Source organism: Myiozetetes cayanensis, unplaced genomic scaffold (assembly GCF_022539395.1).
Source record: "Myiozetetes cayanensis isolate MyiCay16 unplaced genomic scaffold, myiCay2020 scf31, whole genome shotgun sequence".
Classification (NCBI taxonomy): Eukaryota; Metazoa; Chordata; class Aves; order Passeriformes; family Tyrannidae; genus Myiozetetes; species Myiozetetes cayanensis.
Window position 1 is genome coordinate 1,407,294 of NW_026087533.1, and position 20,320 is coordinate 1,427,613.

At 50.3% G+C, this 20,320-nt stretch overlaps 1 protein-coding gene across 6 annotated transcripts in view; it reads right to left on the reverse strand.

Moving 5' to 3' along the window:
* HIVEP3 (HIVEP zinc finger 3) overlaps positions 1-20,320 on the reverse strand; it is a 261,024-nt gene that overhangs the window by 104,171 nt on the left and 136,533 nt on the right. For 4 of the 6 annotated variants that reach the window (XM_050326112.1, XM_050326114.1, XM_050326109.1 and 1 more), the window contains one exon: positions 8,968-9,060. The exons of the other annotated variants lie outside the window; for them this stretch is intronic. The gene's annotated coding sequence lies outside the window, so the exon portion shown is untranslated. The remainder of the gene's footprint in view (positions 1-8,967; positions 9,061-20,320) is intronic. 6 annotated transcript variants of the gene reach the window in all.

A 20,320-nucleotide genomic window follows, 5' to 3' on the forward strand; every position in this document is an offset into this window, starting at 1 on the left:
CACAGTACAACATTCCACGTGTTTGACCCAGCAAGGTGGGACAGAATGGCCACTCCAAGGGGTCTGTGATGCCCTGGGGAAGGAGATTTTGGTTCTGACACAGCCCTGGTGCAACAGCAGGGTGGGAAAGTGCTGAGTGTTGGAGCTCCTCTAAGCCCTCCCCCTCAGCACTCCCATTCCTCAGCTCTTTGGGGTCTCTTGTGGGAAAGCTGCAGTTTCCATCCATGTGAATCCTGGTGTGTATTCCCAGGACACTCCAGTGCTCCCACTCCCTGCTCTGTGGGCAGTGCCATCTCCACCACTGCTGTGCCTGGGCTGACACCTCTGACTTCCCCCATTTAGTCACCAGAACAGAGAGGCAGCTCACAGCAAACCTCTTTCCAAAGCTATTTCCTGCAACAAGTGCCCTCACGAGCTTTGAACTCTGTAATGGTTTACTGCTCTCAAGAAAAATACCAAATTTAGCTTGTCAGGTTTTTTTAACCCCAACTTTTTGCCCCCCCCACCCCCCCCAGCATCTTCTCCCTCAGCTCTCTGTCCCCATGTCCTCTCAGAGCCTTGTTTTGCCTGGGAAGAACCCAACACACTTCTGTGTATGGAAAAGCTCCACGTTTATCACCTTGATTTGCATTTAGTCAAGTGCTTGACCAACCTCCTGCTCCCTTTGGAAGGTGCTGCCCTGATTTAGGATGGCAAAAATGGGCTCAAAAAGAAAACAAGCCCAAAACAACAACGCCCAGTTTGGATTTTTTGGTGAGAGGTTTTGTGACACATCCACAACCAGAAGCCTCCCAGGCCATTCCAGATACATCCCAACTGCCAGGGAAAACTTCCTTCCAGTTCAGAACAAACAGGATTGGGGGATTTCTGTTATTTATATTCACAAACTTCATTTCTGCTTTTACACCTGTTCACTTCAAAAAAAAAAATTAACTGCAGGTCTCATGTGTTTGGTACCATCTCCTGCCTTCTGATCAATTCCCAACTCTGATTAATGCAAATAGGAAGCAAAGTGTTTTCTAAGTTTGCAGCAAATCCCCACAGGTGGATGACAGATTAAAACTGGAAGGCAGCAGAGCGTGTCCAGAGCAATGAATTGCAGAGAATCAAAAAGCAGCTCCATTCCACGGAGACTCTGAGGCAACCAACACCTCAGCTGGGACTTTCCCTTAAAACTTCTTTAAAACCCTAAAACCTGCATAATGCATAATAAAACCAACACTGCAGGGTTGTTTTTTTGTTGGTTTTTTTTTTTTTCTTCAGCACAAGCACAGCCTTGGGGTTATGAAAAGCTCCCCAGCCTGGCAGGGATGGGTTCAGCCTTTCCCACTCCACCGTTCCCGAGCGCAAACGGCGCCATTCAAAGCAGCTCCGCCAAAGCAGGAGGGCTTGGCCTTAAGAAACACTCCCAGAATTAAAAGGGATTAACCTTAGGAATGATACAAACCACGGCAGTAAACTCCTCAGACACTGAGTCACCATTGAGGATGCTCCAGATGGGAGATGTGGAGCTCCAGCCTGGGCTGTTCTGCGTCTGCTCACATGGTATGAGGAACATCTTTAGTGATTCTTGGATCTTTTTTCCTCATTTCAGCAGGTTTTTGAGCTGCCTCTGGGCCATCAGTGCTGGACAGCAACAGTTGCCCCAACCCAGAGTGCTCCTGAAGCCTGACTGTGAATCTTGACCTTAATTAGGCTGAGCCAGGCTGGGAGAGCTGGGGGGGTTCCCCTGGAGAAGAGGAGGCTCCAGGGAGACCTGAGAGCCCCTTGCAGGGCCTAAAGGGGCTCCAGGAGAGCTGGAGAGGGACTGGGGACAAGGCATGGAGGGACAGCACACAGGGAATGGCTTCCCAGTGCCAGAGGGCAGAGAGAGATTCAATATTGGGAAGGAATTGTTGGCTGGGAGGGTGGGGAGGCCCTGGCAGAGGTTGGGCAGAGAAGCTGTGGCTGCCCCTGGATCCCTGGAAGTGTCCAAGGCCAGGTTGGAGCACCCTGTGCTAGTGGAAGGTGTCCCTGCCCATGGCAGGGGGTGGAATGAGATGAGCTTTAATTTCCCTTTAAACCCAAGCCAGTCTGGGATCCTGTGATATGTATCACAGTTATTTGTAGTTGCTCACTGTAACATGGAGCACTTAAATTACTATTTAAACCAGCGTCAATTTATTTTTATTTAGTGTTTTTCACGCTGGTGGAAAAATCTCTGTGGTATTTTACAAACTGCTGTGGAGGGAGTGTGGCAATGCCCCCGGGAGGGAGGGAGAATATTTTTAACCCCGTTTTACAGAAGTGGGAACTGAGGCACGCACTTTTCCACAGAGGGATATTGGCCAGCAAGCCTTTTGAATTCTTGCAGGAGAACTTCCAGCAGGGATCCTCACTTCCAGAAGAAGCACGCACTTATTCCGGACTACAGTGGCCACACTGTTGTGTCCCAGCCAATTTTCTCACGTAAACAGAGTGGTGAAATGGTGGGCAAGAGTGGTTTCTCTTCAGGTTTTGTTAATTTTAGCCTGAGAAAGTCATGAAGGAAATACCTAAGCACTACGGGCAAGTTTGTGGGAGGTAATTAAACACCCAGCTCAACTTCCCTTCCAGCTCAGACAAACTCCACGTTTGCTGTAGATATCTGTAGCTCTATTTTTGCACTTGGTTCTGGCCTGACCTTCCATTGCTCTGTTTTGTTCCAAAGTCAAATCTCCAGGCTGAAGGCATCTCTCTTTTAAACACAACCAAAACTTCATTTTCCCTTTTCAAACATTTTTAGTGGGTTCAGACACACACAAAAAAAGCTTTGTCCTGCCCCAGAAAACCTCCCATTTCGGACCAGTACTCCAGCTGGGATGCCAAGAGGCCTCAAATTAGAGTCAAGAAATCCCTTTGCTATTTTTACTCGTACAAAGAACAAGCAGCTCTTCGAGGAGTCACTCCAGAAACACCCCCAGTGCTCCCAGAGGGTGCATCTCCTTAAGGCACAGGAATTTCCTCTCCACCTTCCTCACAGCTTAATTCCCCTTAAATCAAACCCTTCACTTGTTCCTCTGATCCCAGCGTGGCTGCCACGTCCCCAGGGGGGTTTATCAGATTTACACCCCTCTGGCAAGAAGGTGGTAACTATAAATTCCCAGCCTGTTATCAAATCACAGCTGACCCAGCCCAGCAGCTGCTTTTGCTTTCCAGGTGACAGGTGCCATGCCAGGGTTTTCCAAAAGCATCCATGTCAATCCATCCACAGGAACGCTATGAAGCCTTTTTATTATTAATTTTTTGTTCAACTAATTTTAGCCCCATCTTAAGTTTTTCTATAGCTTTATTTTTTTTTAATATATTTTATAGCTTTTTTATATAAAGCAATGGCTTTAATTTCTATTATTTTTTAAATTTATAAATAATAAAAATAAAGCAACATATAAGTATAAAATAATGTAAAAATTATATAAATATAAAAATATTAAAATATGAATATATAAATATAATATATAAATATACATAAAATATAAAAATATATAAAATTTCTCTAGGAAATCTAAATTAAAATAACAATAATAAATATAAAATAATATAAAATATATAAATGTGAATAATATATATATGAATAAAAATATAGAAACAACAATATATAATATATAAAATATAAATATATAAATATATAACAATATAAAATAAAAATATAAAATATAAATATATAAATATATAAATATATAACAATATAAAATAAAAATATAAAATATAGATATAAAAATAAATAATAAAATAATTCAAAATAACAAATTTACAAATTTATGTAGTAAATCTCCCCAGAAGAGAGCAAGCCCAAAAAACACTGAATAAAGGGCAGGAGGGAACACAGGAAACCCGTGGGCAGCTATTTAAAGAGTCAGCGATGCCTCATGGAAAACTCTGAAGCACATTCCTGTCAGTGACAAAGCCACTGCTTTGGCCCCGGGTCACCAACTCCTCCCTCGGGCTCCTCGTGCCTCCCCCTGCACAGCAGGGAATGGGGAGAGCCTTTCCAGCCAACGCCTTCCCTGGATATCTCCCAGCAGGACAATCAGCCAAACTCCCAGGGCCCCAAGCTGAGTCCAGTCCTAAATCCCTGGAAAGCTTCCAGAAGCTCTCAGGGTGTCCCAGCCTGTTTTGTGAGCCCTGTCCCCCGAACAACACCCCACACTCACCTTCTCTTGGTGGGTGTCAGTCCCACACTTCTCCAGCTGGCCTTTTATCCCAAAACCATTCCCTACCCCAAGAACATTCCCTGCCCTGACTGGGCACACGACCAGCTCACAACACAACAGCCCTGAACCCTTCAACACCCCTGGCTCCTGCTTCATTATGATAATTATGAGAGACAGGACTATCAGGAGAATAATCACACACCTGAGGGTGAAGGAGGCCAGTCCACAAACACCTGAGTCTTAAATCTACTCACCGTTCTCATGAAAAGTGACAGTAGGTGGCTACAGAACGAATGGTTGGGTCTGGTTTGTACCCTGTGAATTGGAGAACTGCCCTTCAGGAGAGACATCTAAGCCAGGCTGAAGTTGGGTTTCAGTCTGGACACAGGACCGGGACAGTGAAGACTTCGGGGAACTGCTACACTTAAAACCAAGTTTGCTTGGAAAAGGGCCAGGCTCAATTTGACTGGATCCTCCTGAGGTTTCCCCTCTTGAGCTGCACCACCAAATGAGGGCTCAGCAAACCCTCCAGGTCTGGATGCATCTGAGAGCAACATTAGAAACCCAAATCCCGGGTCTGGATTCAGCTGGATCTTGCCCATTTCTGACATACCTTTCCTTCCTGCCTAAAATCTGTGGGACTGATGGAGAAAGAGTGCAAAATAACTGAAACCCCAAAGGCTCCCAGGGCTGCAAAGCCTGGATAACACTTTAACGAGCAGGAAACCCTCCAAAGTCCAGGGAAGGAACAGGGGAAGGGCTGGGTGAGCGGCATGGAAAAGACAACTTAGGATCTGGAGACTGAGGAGCTGATGAAATCAAAAATCCCATTAGCACAGACAAGACTTTTATACCAATTTATAACAAGGTTTCCCCAGTGCTGAAGATGCTCTGCTCTGAATTTGTCCCACCTAAACACTTTGTGCCTACATGAGATGGAACAAGGCTTCGAGGCAAGGAGAAACAAGCAGTCCTGGCTTACAGCAAGTCCATTTTGGGAAGGTAGGAAAACTTGATCTCATGTTTTCCCCTCAGTTATCCCTGCTTAAAAGTTGCTGAGCAGTTCCCAGAAGGAAGGAAAGTGTCCCCAAACTGCAATTTTCCGTACAACCGGGGGGGAAAAAAAAAGAAAAAAAAAGTTACAAAAATACCACCTAGGTATTTAATGGGTTAGTTCCTGTTCCTCTGAGGGGAAAAAAAAGGTTTCTCAGAAGGTTTCCACACGGTAAACACTGGGGGATGTCTCTGCAGGGCTGGTTTCCTCACCTCACCCTGCTCACCTTCTGCGAGCGCTCGGAAAAGCGGGCAGGGAACATGAAAACCAGCACTGCAGGAGCTGCTCCCGGCCTGGATTTCCCAGGAAGGAAAGGCTTGGGCTTAGCTCAAGGCTTTGCAGAGGAAAAACGAGACAATGTAGGGGACGGGGAAGATTTATGGCACGTTTACTTTCCCCAAATGTTTTTTTTTTTGAAGGAGTGAATAAACCCCCCTGGTCCCTTCACCGCGGGTCCTCCCTCACACACAATGAGTCTTTTGATGCTCATTAGAAGGTTCACCTTGTGCAGGCACGTAATTAGAGCTGGGCAGGATAAAAATCTCCCTCCTGATTCCAGGGACTCCCAGAGATCCCTAAGCCGGCCTGGGAAAGCCCGTTTTGTGGAATTCAAGCCGTGGCACGGCGGGAGCACTAATCCCGACTGTCCTCCTGCAAGGTGGTCTGGCAGAGCCCGGGAGAGGCAGCACCGGTGAGAAATGGCTCTGGATTAATGAGGGGAAGGTGGGAGGGAAGAATTCAGCAAGTGTAACAGGCAGAGTGAAAACAGAATAAATATTTCCCTGCATCCCGAGCAGCCCTGCTTCCTGCAGATCCCAGCAGAGCCATAAAGATCTCCTAACAAGCAGCCTTTTTTAAAGTCAGAGACAACGGTGTTGAATGTATATTTTAAATAAATTGCTTTCCTTTCCAGAGGGTAATTTTCTTTTTCCTAAGTTTGACCGCCCCTCCACCCCACCCCTTGCCAAGAAACCGAATGCTTTGAGGCTCCTTAGAGCCAGGAGGAGTCTGCTGAAACACTCTCTGCAGTCAACACGTGCAGCCAAACGTGGCCAGAAGTTGTGAGAGCAGAGCTCCTGCAAGCACGGAGTCAGCAGGAACCTCAGGGAGCAGAGGACAGGGAGGAAACGAGGAAAGCCAGGATTCCTAACGCAGGATAAGCCCAGGAAAGGCAGGGTTCCTCAGGAAGGAGCAAGACGTGGCCGTGCGACTGTGGCAGTGATGTGCAGCGAGGGAATTCCCCGGAGCCCCTAGTTAATGACCCAGCACTCAATCCCCAGGATGGCCACGGTGATTTCCCCCCGGAATGCACTTCCCTGCCCTCTCCTGTCGCTGCCAAACCCCCGCTGTGAGCGATGCCCCGGCCCTGCAGCTCGGGGGAGGTTTCTCAACAGCGTTTCTGTTGTTCAGTTCAGAATAAATATTATTTTCCAAATCCTCCCTCCAGGGACTCACCCCAGAGGGTCCCCCGAGGATCCCCCACATCCGACCCCGCTCACACAGCACGGGCTGAACACTGAGCTATTCTACTGCCCTGTATTTTCCAAGAGCAAACTCCAAACATTTCTGGGTTTGCTCACACCCCCCCAGTCTGCTCTGAACGTGCTTTTGCTCAGCCAGGAAAACCGAAGGAGCAGAGCCTGTGGTCCTGGCTCTCCTCTCTCTGCCTCTTGTGCACCTGGGGCAGCCTCTCAGCAGGGCAGGGGGGGAAGAAACCTTGTGAGAGTCCTTTGTTCTGATGCTAAAAGCACAGGAGAGAAGCTGCAGCGGGACATACAAACGTTCCTGAAAATGGCTGAGGGCCAACAGGGAGAAGTCAGGAGTGCCCAGGGTGGATTAGGGTGAAAATGGTCAGTCACAGTGAGAAAATCCCCTTCCTTTACACTCCAAGAGCTTCCCCAGGGCAGCAGAGGCTCCTCAGGTGTTTCTCAGGGGCTGCACCTCCCCTGTGCTGTGCTGAAAGCGCCCCAGAGGACACAGCCCAGGCCTGCTGCGAGCACTCTGGTGGGAACACATTCATTAATGAATCAACCAGTAACTCCTGCAAGTTTTTTTTTCTGTGATGAACAGTCCACACAGGCCCTCTACAAATTTTGTTTTTCCTTCATTAACAAGGACTGCAGTGAATCCTTCACCAGTCCAAGAAGCCCCAGGGCAAGCCTGGGAGGCAAAGACTGTTTTCTCAGAAGCAAGTCAGAACAGCACATATCAGCCCCTCCCCACCTCCTGCAGCAGCATCTCTGCACCCTCCACTGAAGGGATGAGACTTCCCTAGCGATGAGAGAATTCAGATTTCCATCATTCCTTCAGTTAGACCTGCTAAGAAGGGGATGAGGACAATGTGACACCTTGCAAGGGGCTTTGGAGCCTTCTGACACTCGTGAGCCGAGCGAGAATCACAACATCCCACCCCCCAGGAATCCCACCTGTTCCTGCTGAGCAAACACACTCTGATGGCATTGGGAACATTTTCACACCAGAACCCAAGTGAAAAGTTCCTGAAGCACCAAGATCGTGAGAAAAACACGTGAGAACACAACGAGCACAAACACCTTCCTGGGGGATCATTGAGGCCAAAAAGTTAAGAGGTGGGAGCTCCACAGAGGGGCCATCAGGACATCCACAACAAAAAAAAAAAAGACAACAAAAAACCTGGCTCCCTGTGCTGAAATGAATAATCTTTCAGCACCAAGGAAACTAAAAGCCTGTAAAGCTGCAGGTTATCCACGACCAGCAGAGCAGGGTTTGGATTGTATTGCTCACACCATAAATCACCCTGTCAGCTGCCCCAGCCATTTCCACTGGCCAGAGTGGAACTGGGCAAAAGTGCCAGGCCCTCTCACAACATCCACAGAGCCCAGGAAGGAGGAGAGGAAAAATAAAATCACGCTCTGTGCCTTTTTCCGGAATAACAATCCCCACATTTGCATAGAACAGTTCAGTGCCTTTCTGATCACACCTCTGGGTGCATCAAAAGCCTTATTAATTTCCATCGAGGAGGATTAAGAAGCTTAAATCGTTAGCACTCATTTACTCAGACTTAATGCATTTTTAAAGCTGCCTCATTTTATGCTGATGTGCAGGTGCTAATCAGCAGCGAGGAACACTTAAAAGGGAGAAAACTCCCAAAGGGTTAACCCCAGGGACCGGCATCCAGCAGGTCCAACCTCCTGCAGGAGCCCAGCAGGTATTCTGGACTCGGGGTTGGGAACATCCAGCATCCTCCTTGGCGGGAGCTCCCGCAGGGGTTTCTCTGGCACAGCTTCTCTCTCGCATCACGTGTGTGGCCCGAGAACAACCCCTCGGCTCCCCACTCGCTTTCCTGTGCGAGTGATAAGGAGGAAATCCGTTCCAGACAGTCAGCCAGACAGCTCAGCCTGCAGCCAGCCAGCCAGTGCCCAGCTCCGGCACCTTCAGCAGGGGTGGCCGCCAATTAAAGCGGAGTTTCGGCCGTGCCGGGGCAGCCCCCGGGCTGGCTGGCGGCGGCTCAAGAGCAACAACCCCTCGGGTGTCACAGCGTGCACCCCGTAACTCCGGCCACTCACCCGCGGTGACCTCACCGCGAGCCGTGCCCTCCTTGTGCTCAGCACCTCTGAGCTACGCCTGGCCCGCTCCTCCCTCCCACTGACCGCTGGTACGAGAGGAAAAATGAACACCTCGCCGTATTTTCAGGCACACACGCACAAACACACACAAACACACACACGGAGCAGCAGGGCCGGGAGATGCGCTCGCTGTTACCTGCACTCGCCCCCCGCGCGGCAGCCGCGGCTCTCCCATGGCTGTGCCGGCGCCAGGCTGGACCCCGCGGCTCCAGGGGGATCTTCTGCCGCGCTGCAATAGAAAAGGTTGGTTTAAAGCTCCTTATTTGGGCAGTGATGTCAAGGGAAGTCGCTCGGGCAGCGCCACCCCCTTTTTTTTTTTTTTTTTTTCCATTCACTCCACATTGTTTCCTGTTGTCAAAGCAGCTGCTGGGGCTCGGGGCACGGCCGCGGGATCCGCCTGCCCCGGGATCCTCCCGCTGCGGGATCCTCCAGTCCCAGAGACCCTCCTACTGCGGGATCCTCTAGCCCGGGAATCCTCCAGCTGCGGGATCCTCCGATCCCAGGAATCCTCCAGCCCCGGGGGCTCCAGCTACGGGATCCTCCGGTCCCAGAGATCCTCCAGCCCCGGGATCCTCCAGCCCCGGGATCCTCCATCCCGGGATCCTTCATCCCGGGATCCTCCATCCCGGGGCCGGCGCGGCCGCTCCCGGTCCCAGTGCCGGACACGAGAGCTGCCCCTCCCCGCACATCCCAGCGCTTCCCCTCACACATCCCGCCGTTCCCATCGCACATCCCAGCGCTTCCCCTCACACATCCCGCCGTCCCCATCGCACATCCCAGCGCTTCCCATCGCACATCCCGCCGTCCCCATCGCACATCCCGCCGTTCCCATCGCACATCCCGCCGTTCCCATCGCACATCCCGCCGTTCCCATCGCACATCCCGCCGTTCCCATCGCACATCCCGCCGCTCCCATCCCTTCTTGCCTGCAGGACCGGGGGAGGCAGCGCTGTCGGGCCGGTGCTGAGCGCGGCTCTCCCGCCGCCTCCCTCCCCTCTCCATCCCTCCCGCCGCCTTCCTCCCCCACATCCTCCTCCTCCTCCTCCTCCTCCTCGTTCCCTCCCCATCTGTCCCGGCTCCCGGCGCTCCCCCCCCGGCGCTGCCCGCGGCAGCCTCCCCCGGCGGCGCAGGGCGGGGGGAGCCTTTCCGCTCCTTCCCGCTCCTTCCCGCTCCTCTCCCGGCTCTCCCTCCCTGCTCTCCCGGCAGTCCAGGGCAGGAGCCGGAGCCCGGCCCGGCCACCAGCGTTGCCCTCGGGATGGGAACGGGAACGGGGCACGGACACCCCCGACCCCACACCCGTCGGGGGCGGGGGAAGCGCTCCCGGAGGGGCCCCGGAGCATCCACAGGGATGCGGGGACGGGCAGGGACAGATCGGGAGAGCCGGAATAGCTCGGGACAGCCGGGATAACTCGGGATTGCCCGGGATAGCCGGGATAGCCCAGGATAGCTGGGACAGCCGGGGATAGCCGGGATAGTCCAGGATAGCTGGGACAGCCGAGACAGCACGGACAGCACGGGATAGCCTGGACAGCCCGGGATAGCCGGGACAGCACGGACAGCCTGGGATAGCTGGGACAGCACGGGGTAGCCTGGACAGCCCGGGATAGCCTGAACAGCCCGGGATAGCCGGGACCGCAGGGATTTTCCAGCTGAGGGGAACTCCGAGCTCACGCCACGTCCGCTGTCCGATTAATCTCCTAAAACACACCCCAGGCTTTGATTTTTTTTTTTTTCCCTTTTGTCTTTTTTTTGGTTGGTTGGTTTTTTTTTATTTTTGGGTTTTTTTTTTTTTTGGAGGGGATGGTTTGGGGTTTTTTTGTGGGGTGGAGGTTGGGGTTCTTTTTTCTGGAGGGAGGAGGTTTGTCTGTTTTCTTTTTTTTTTTTTTTTTTTCTTTTAAACTCATCACTTTATCCTTGGATAGTTATCACTTTATCCTTGGATAGTTATCACTTTTTTTGCTTGGATTCTTTGGCGTTCGTAGTGGCCCCACAAGAGAGCTTGAGAGGGACTTTGTGATAGGATAAGGGGGGAATGGCTTTAAACTAAAAGAGAGTAGGTTTAGATTGGATATTAGGAAGAAATTCCTCCCTGGGAGGATGGGAGGCCCTGGCACAGGGTGCCCAGAGAAGCTGTGGCTGCCCCTGGAATTCCTGGAAGTGTCCAAGGCCAGGTTGGACGGGGCTTGGAGCAACCTGGGCTGGTGGGAGGTGTCCCTGCCCATGGCAGGGTTGGAATGAGATGAGCTTTAAGGTTCCTTCCAAGCCAAACCATGCTGGGATTCCACTGTCAGTCCCATGACAAACGGGAAGCCCAAACCTTTGCACTGAAAGTGCTCTCTCACAGGGCTGCAGGCAGAGCAATGGGATGGCAGGAGAGATTCACAATTTCCCTTCCACATTCTGATGGCAAAAGGGCTCCAGTGGTGTTTGTCCCAGCTCCCAGGTGGGATCCCAGCTCTGGGCAGCCCAAGCTGAGCTCAGAGGACAAAGCCAGACAACTCTGGGTGTTCAGCCAGGCAGCTGGGAAGAACAGGCTGGGGGCTTTTTGTAAGAAAGCAAAGAGCAGCTCTGCATCCCAGGCTGTGTTTACATTTAAAATATATCTGCTTGTTCAGCAAAATGTTTCTGCTCCTTCTGTGGTCGGTGGAAGTACCACTGCAGACAGGGTTTTACTGGCAAAAATGACAATTCTTGCCAAGCTTGTTTTGCTCAGCCCATCAGTAAGTGCTTGATAACTGATTGCTGCTCTGTGGGGTCAAATATTCCATGGTCAAACATTCCAGCTGTGCCCCGAAGCTGGCACAGCCATTCCAGCAAACTGTACCTCAGCTCATCCTCACTGATGCTCCACAAACAAATCCCTGGTGGAAAAGAGAAACGAAACAACTCCCCTCCCCAAACCACTGTTGCCAAGCCTGTGTTCCCATCTGACTCCAGTCTTCCTGAAGTCAGGGATAAACCATGAAAAGTCACATCCACAGAGCTGTCCCTTCCCACAGAAAGCAGCTTTTCAGGAGAAGTAGGACTGAAAAAAACCCCTGCTCTCGAAACACCAGCCTGGCCCCTCTCCAAGCAGCCACAGAGAAACACCACATAAACTGCATCCCCCAAAAGGCTTTTTGGTGCAGAACCCGAGGAAATACCACATAACACACGCTCTCCACGAGCACATGGTTTCCTCAACAGCCCAGTTTCACACCCAATTCCAGCTTCTCTCGTTCCGGCCAGAAACGAGAATCCAGAGCGTGAGGTAAAAACGCCTCCCGGTTTTATTTGTTTGATTTTGTTCCCCTGCTGCCCTGGGCTCCTCCCTCTCCCTCAGCCTGAGTCACTCTGGTGTCAGCAGGTGCAGTTGCTCAAGGTCTTTAAGGAATTCTGCGGATGCAGGACACTGGATACGCCGCCAGGCCCTCGAGGACTCTCAACAGGCAGAGTGGCCTCAAACCCTCCCAAATGTCCCTCGATAAACACTGGAATTGGGTGTGTTTCCTCCTCCAGTGACCTTTCCCATCGGGATGGCTGAAGTCACAGGGCTGCTCCTGCTCCATCTGGAGCTCTGCACTGCCCAGCTCTGCTCAGACAGGAGGAAACGGCCTCAAGCTGCACCAGGGGAGGTTTAGGTTGGATATTAAGGAAAATTTCTTCACTGACAGAGCAGTCAAGCCTTGGAACAGGCTGTCCAGGGCAGTGGTGGAGTCACCATCTCTAGAAGTGTTCCAAAAAACATGTGGATGTGGTGCTCAGGGACATGGGGTAGGGGTGGGCCAGTGCTGGGCTAGTGTTTGGATATGATGTTCTTAGAGCCATTTCCTGACCTAAATGATTCTGTGATGGGCCAAGAGCAGTAAAAAAAACACAACAGGTTTGTCACTTCAAGGCCAGCAAACACAACCCAGACTGAGCAGGGGGATAGAAGGGACTGGATATGGCAGGGAACCCACATCCATCACCCAACTGGACTGGAGTGTTTCGACAGACATGTAATAAATGAAATACAGCTTCCAGGAGCATGGAGAGGATCACAAGGACCCCCAGTCAGAAGCAAAAGCAGCCACCAAAGAAGTGTCTCCTTTTCCCCACATCAGTGGGGAACAGTGCTTACACCTCAGTTGTTGTGTAAGTGCCTCACATTCCAGCCCAGCCTTGCCGTGGTGGAGATTTTAGGAGGCCAGACAGGCAGATCATTGTGCCATCATTGGATGGCACAGTCCCAGGAATCCATGAGAATCACAGAAACATGGAATATTTGGGTTGGAAGGGACCTCAAAAACCATTTAATTCCACCCCCTGACATGGGCAGGGACACCTTCCACTAGCCCAGATTGCTCCATCCTGGCCTTGGACACTTCCAGGGATCCAGGGGCAGCCACAGCTTCTCTGGGCAACCTGTGCCAGGGCCTGCCCACCCTCACAGCCAACAATTCCTTCCCAATATCCCATCTCTCCCTGCCCTCTGGCAGTGGGAAGCCATTCCCTGTGTGCTGTCCCTCCATCCCTTGTCCCCAGTCCCTCTCCAGCTCTCCTGGAGCCCCTTTAGGCCCTGCAAGGGGCTCTCAGGTCTCCCTGGAGCCTTCTCTTCTCCAGGGGAACCCCCCCAGCTCTCCCAGCCTTTCAACTCCCACCACCAGTTCTAAGTCCCCAGGTTCCCCAAATGGGAGGACTTTCACACCGAAAGGTGAAGTGACTTGTTGGTGGTTGCACAGGAAATCATCAGGGGGAGAACCGATATGAAAATTCCCAGTTCCCACCTTGGAGGAAAGGGGTTCTTTGGGGGGAACCTCCTTTCCCACAGGGTTACTCAAACAGCAGCTCTGCAGTCATGTCTAAGCTGGAATTCCTGACTGTGCTCCCAGGCTCTGTCAGTGCATTTTAGCAGCAGGGAGGAGAGGGATGAGCTCAGGGACCAGCTGGAATTGTGCACTGGGAGGGGCTCTGAGGAGGTTCACGGTGCTGGGATGGTGGAAAAAAGAATAGAGCTCAAAACCAAAAAAACCAAACAAACCAAAACCAGAGGTGGGGACAGTTTCACAGGGACCCTTTCAGGCACTGGGGAATTTTTGCACACCCTGGGCCACGCTGGGGTGAAGGGGAAGGTGAAGACCAATCATAACACTGAGGGGACAAAGAGGGTCTGACCTCAGTGAGGTCAGTGAGATGTTGTTGAACCACCCTCCACCTCAGGACAGTCCCTTTCCTGCCTAAATGCTGGTTTCTAACAAAGGATTTCCACAAAACAGCCCAGCATGGCCTGAATGTAACCCCGTGTTTTCCTGCCCCTGCAGTGGGAAGAGGAGTCTCTGGGGAACCTGGCCCTTCATTTTCCAATTTAAGTCAAACCACATTCTTGTGCCTGAGAGGAGCCACCACCACCCAGAAAACACCTTTGTGTGGACTGCCCTGAATGGCCACTTGTGCTGTCTAAGGGAAAAAACACCTAAAAACACCTTCCTGGGTGTGGGAGCTCCACAGACCAAGCTCCACAGCTGGGGAGGGGTGTGGGGGTGTTTGGGGGGGTCCCTCCTGCCCTTCATTATTTACAGGGATCTGAGAGCACCTCTCAGGCACAACCCCCCTGACCCAGTAATGACTTTTCCCCCAAATTACCAGAAGACCATCAGGGAACAAGAACTGGGTGTCTTGACCTTCCTCCCCAGGACTCCCCAGGCTGCATTTTGGTCCCTGGCAGTGACAGGGACGACGACAGATCCACAAGAGCAACAAGATGCTCCCCCTGCAACACCAGCAAGTGGAGGTGGCTGCACTGGTGACACTGGGGAGCTTGGCCACAAGTGGAATTTAGGAGGGTATGATGACTGTTTTTTATTTGAAAGCCCCTCTCCCCAGGAATGAGCATCACACTCCTGATTGAAGAGGAAAAAAGGGAATTGTGGTTCACATGCCATCCTTGCCCTGGGGAAATCTGTGAATCCACCATATTTCAGATATATTTAACCACCTTTTACAAGGGGCTGTAAATCTCTCAAAGTGAAATGAGATCTTCAGAAGTTTCAGGCTCAGGCGTTGCCACCTGAGCTCCCTCTGCTTGTGGGAATCCCAGCAGGCACCTTTCCCAAGGTGTCTTTATTTGGAATAGTGTGGCCCCAGAAGCCCAGGTCCCTTTTCACTCATCACATCAGCAATAATAATCATTATCTAATTAATAATACCCCTAATTAATTTGGCTGCCCAGGACCCTCCATCCCCCAACTGTGCTCAGCTCCCCTTGATCCTGGACCTCAGGCATCCCAGACACCTCCCTTTCCACATCTGCAAAATGGGAATACCAGCATTCCTTAATTCCAAAGGTCCCTGTGCTCCTTCAACACTTCAAAAGCGTGCAGGAAAATCTTCAATTATCCAAAAAAAAAAAAAAAAAAAAAAAAAAAAAAGAAAAAAAGAAGAAACCAAAACCCTGCGAAGTTTCATTATTATTCCAACACTTCCATTAAAGACACATGTCCTGGGAAGTGGCAGGCAGGAGGAATCATTATGCTAATTTTAGACGGAGCATCTGCTCAACGTTAAATCCGAAACTTTGTCTCGGAGAAATCATTTCAATTATTTTTTTTTTTTTCTAATTTCTTTTTTTTTTTTTTCCCCCTTGCAGAATTGACATTTGTCAAACAATATGTTGCGAACGGAACTCGCAGCCAAATCTGAGTAATCCGAGCTCACGGATCCCGGTGAGCGGCGCCCGGAGGGTGGGAGGGAGGGAGGGAAGGAGGGAGAAGGAGGGAATGAGCTGCTGCTGGTTTGTTGGGTTTTTTTTTTTGGCACGGCAGGAATTAAGGAGCAGAGTGGCCAGGCTGACGTGCTCCCTCGGGGCTGCCCAGCCTGGCAGCTCCCTGCCCGCCTCCCTGCTCAGCATCTGCCGGGACAGGCTCAGCTGGAAGCCTGGCACCTCACCTAGGGACCAGAGCGATGCTGCTTCACTGCTGCAACCAGCCACACACAGGATTTGGAGCACCTTCTTACCCGATTTTTATGGGTTTTGCACAAGCAACTGAGCAGGTTCCCACTCCTGACCCAGCTGGTGAAACCCCGGGGGACAGGAGAGAGTGTCCCCAGGGCAGCCAGCCTGGACTTCTGGCACTGGGAGAAGGGGCACAGACACCTTCCAGCGTGTGTCTTCCTTTCCCTTTCCCTTTCCCTTTCCCTTTCCCTTTCCCTTTCCCTTTCCCTTTCCCTTTCCCTTTCCCTTTCCCTTTCCCTTTCCCTTTCCCTTTCCCTTTCCCTTTCCCTTTCCCTTTCCCTTTCCCTTCCCAAACCTTCCCTTCCCTATTAATCATTTCCAGCATCCCTGGGGATCCAGAGGCAGCTTCCAAGGGTTTTGTGAGTTGTAACTAAGAAAATCAAGCACAGCACCCGGAAGATTCAATTACCTATGGAAATTACTATCCTCCCTGTAAAAAATGTAGGATTTACACATTAAAAAAAAAAAAAACAAAGCTTGAAAACCACTGACATTGACCCAAAGAGGACAAACACCCCCAAAACCACATCAACACTCCTGGAACAAGGAATTACAGAGCAGGTTCCCATTCAGCAGGGTGTGGGGGGGTCTACACAGAGTGAGCATTAATTTAAAATTAAATAAGCATTTTACCACATATTTCAAATTACATGGGCACACACAGGTGTCGTCACCTCTCAAAAATAGTACAAAAATAAAATTGCAGTTTGCTTTTAGGAAGTCAAATGGCCCCAGATTGCCCTCGTGGTGTCTCCTGGATTGGGGGGTTTGATCCTACCTGGGAGAGCTCCCAAGTCCCTCAGGAAATTGCTCATCTCAAACATCCTAAATGTCTGTTCCTAAAAGCAGCCACTGATCCCTGAGCCATCTCCTGTTTGCCAGTACCATATGTGTGTGTATATATATATACATATATATATAAATTCCACAAGTATTTGTCAGCCTTTAATCCAAAAGATGCCATAGAAATAGCCACCAAAATTCAGTTGTTCTGCCCAGAACAACTTTTTTCTCCTTGATTTTCACCCTGACAACACTTTGCAAGTAATCCCAGTAATTCCTGACTGTGAAATTATCAACTGTCCCATGCAAATATTCATTTTCCCCTAAAATATGGACACTGAGGGCACTTGGTTTGCCCATTCATTTTTCAGTGGAGTAATTCTGAGGTTGAGGTTGGCCCCAGATTCTTGGGGGTGTTTAAATGGGACAGTTTATGCTGCACATGGCCATGGAAGGAGTAAAATAATGAATAACAAGAGAAAAACTGAATAAATCATCCTTGTTACCAGATTAATCCCAAAGTGCAGTTTGAAGTGGGGCTGTATCACGAGATGGGTCAGTACAAGGCCTGGGATGGGGCTGGGAAATGCCAATTCTTACTTTTTCTAGGGACAAAACACTCCTGTATCCCCTAAAACTGCCCCTCTGCTTGGACCCAGGGACAAACACACAGCTTTTAATGCAGCTCTCCCAAATCCAGTAAACTGAGCAGCAATCAGAAACTCCTCAGTCTCTTAAGACAGTGCTACCAGCAGTGCCTGTTTGGACTGGAATCCACAAATCCCCGAGTTCTGAGCAGCCAGGTAAGAGCACACCAGTGAATTTCCTTGGAACAATCACCTCCCATGATGAGAGCTCGACCAGACCAGCAGCTTCTGCTGCTCTTTGCATTAATTCCATTGAATTCCCTCCCTTCTGCTTCTCACTTGCAGCATTTGGCCAGCTCAGATTGTCAGAGTTAACCACAGAAAGCCAAAATAGTTTTATTGGTGGACTCTGTCCCCTCACCAAACGTCCTCAGGAGTTTGGCATCGGTGGCCAAACCCACCAGGACCTGGGGTGGGCACATGAGGGGCTGGTTTTGGCCACTGAGAGCAGCATCTTTTGATGGAACCTCAAGGGAGCAGCCTAAACACACCACAAAGGGAGGGGGGGGATGCATTATTCAGGCAACAACCATAATTTTATAGTTAAGAGTCATCTGAGGGGTTTTTTTTTTCAGTTATAAAGCAAGGATTTCAGTTCTTTGATGTAGAAGAAAATGCACTCAGCACAGCTTCTCCAAATTTGCAGCATTTGTTCTGTAAGGGTAGAAATATGCAGTCACTGAATAGTAATAATGTCAGAAGTGGTGCAGAGCTGGTTCCTGCAGCAAGTTTGTCTCTGTCCTAAGCAACCTCACAGCAGAGTAATGGCTCTGAAACGCTCTGTGCAAAGGTAAAATTCAATAAAGTCTTAAACTACACTAGGAAAAATAGAATTAAGGAAAATTGTGAAGATTGCTGTGCCCAACCAATGTGTTCTCCTACACTGCCCTGGTGCCTGATGGACCATCTCTGAGGCAGAGTTATGAGCAAGAATTAACAATCTCTTATAATCATGGAATGGTTTGGGTTGGAAGGGACATTAAAGACCAGATACTTCCACCCTCTGCCACGGGCAGGGACACCTTCCACCAGCCCAGCTTGCTCCAAGCCCTGTCCAACCTGGCCTTGGACACTTCCAGGGATCCAGGGGCAGCCACAGCTTCTCTGCCCAACCTGTGCCAGGGCCTGCCCACCCTCCCAGCCAACAATTCCTTCCCAATATCCCATCTAAACCTACTCTTTTTCAATTTAAACCCATTCCCCCTCATCCTGTCACTCCAGTCCTCCGTAAATAGTCTCTTCCCATCTTTCCTGTAAGCTCCTTTCAGGGGAAGCTCCCCAGGGCTGGAGGCAGCTCTGCAGGTGGGGTCTCACCTGAGGGGGCAGAGGGTCAGAATCCCCCTGTCCTGCTGCCCTGCTGAGGAAACATCCTCGAGTTGTGCCAGGGGAGGTTTATATTGGGTAGGAGTGACAGGGCAGGGCCAGCAGAGTGTGGCAGCAGCTCCCATGGCTCACTTGCCCATCGAAAACCTTGTGGCTCCTCGACAGCTCGAACACCCCAAGCCCCCCAGCAGTTCCTCCTTGTCTGGCATCTCCTCCAAAGCACAAAGGAAGCCTTTGAAATCCAGAGCAGAAGGGGCTGAGGGGGTTTAACCCTGCACACCTTTCCCCAATCTGCTGTTCTTGGCAGCACGAGCTGCTAAGCTATTGCTAATAAAAATATATTAATGCCTGTCCTCTGCACTCGCTTCCTGCCTGGAATTTCTCTCACCCAACTTCGGGTTTCTACAAAGCAAATACCTTCACGCCTCCTTTTATGGAGGAAGTCCTCGAGTTGATTCACTTGGTTGCAAGATACACATCTAAAGTAGGTGAATCATGTCCTGGAACATTTTTTTTTTTTTTTTTCCCCTCTGCTGACTGCAAAGGGAGAGTGGATGAATTCTCAGCTGGAGAGAGATGAGAGGAGTCCCAGCCCTGCTCTCACACTGCCCCGAAACTCTGAACAGGATGTGTGGAGGTGAGGGCATGAGGGTGCATTATTTTACCACCATCACACCACCAGAAATGTCACCTGACCACCCTCACTGTGGTTATTTATGTTATTAATACCTTTGGTACGTCATTCCCTAATGAACATCATACCAAATAAACCTCCAAATATCTTAAACAAGGAAATTCATCCAAAAGACCCTTCCAAATGCAATGGGGTAACTCAGAAAATTAGGGAATTAAGAACTTCAGGTCACACACAAAAATAAATACAAAAAAACAAGCCCACGTGAAGTGAAGGAATCAAGGACCCCCTCACACTCTGAGCAATCACTGCAGCAAATCTGAACATCACAGGAAGTTTTAAATCACTCTCTGCAGTGTCTGTGGTTGCAGAAGCTGAGCTGCCATTCCTGGTCAGACCAAGGCCTGTTCTCCAGAGGTGGCCAGAAGGCTCTGCCATCCCACTGCACCCAAGGAGACACAGCAAGGGAGGAGAAGGACAGGCCTTTTCCACTGGCTGGTTGAACTTCATCAGCCCCAAGACAAAAACCCAGAAAATGAGTTTGCACAAAGACAGAAAAACAGCTGCAAGGCGCTTGGGACACTTGGAAGTCTTTATGCAACCAGGAATTAGTTGACATGGCCAAGTAGCCAAGACCTACAACCCTAACTGGGGCTGGAGGTGAAGGTCAAGCTCCACTGAACCCCTCTGAGCTGTGGAGGGGCTACTCTGGCACTCAGGGGTGGATCTGACCCCTCTGGGAACGGCTGCTCCTCCCAGAGCTGCACCAGGGACTGGGCAGGACCCAGTTTAGACAAGAGTTGGCTGAAGTCCTTCCAAACTTCAGGTGGGCAATTGTAATGCCAACAGTCCACAAGGAAGATCCCAGCTCTCTAAATACAACTGTTTATTGGGGGTTTTAGCCTGTCTATCCTGTAAAAAACACGGCCTTGCATCTGGTTAAGGGCTGGAGGAGTTTTCACAACCATCAGCACAGCCCCTGAGAAACTCTCTTTCCACGAGAAGTTATTTTTCCCTGATTTTTTTGAGTTTTTTCTCTGCTGTCCTATTTCTCTCTCCTGCATTCAGGGTCGCAGAAGCAGCTGAAAGAATGTGATGGATTTACCACAGAGATGGTGTGGGGGTTTAT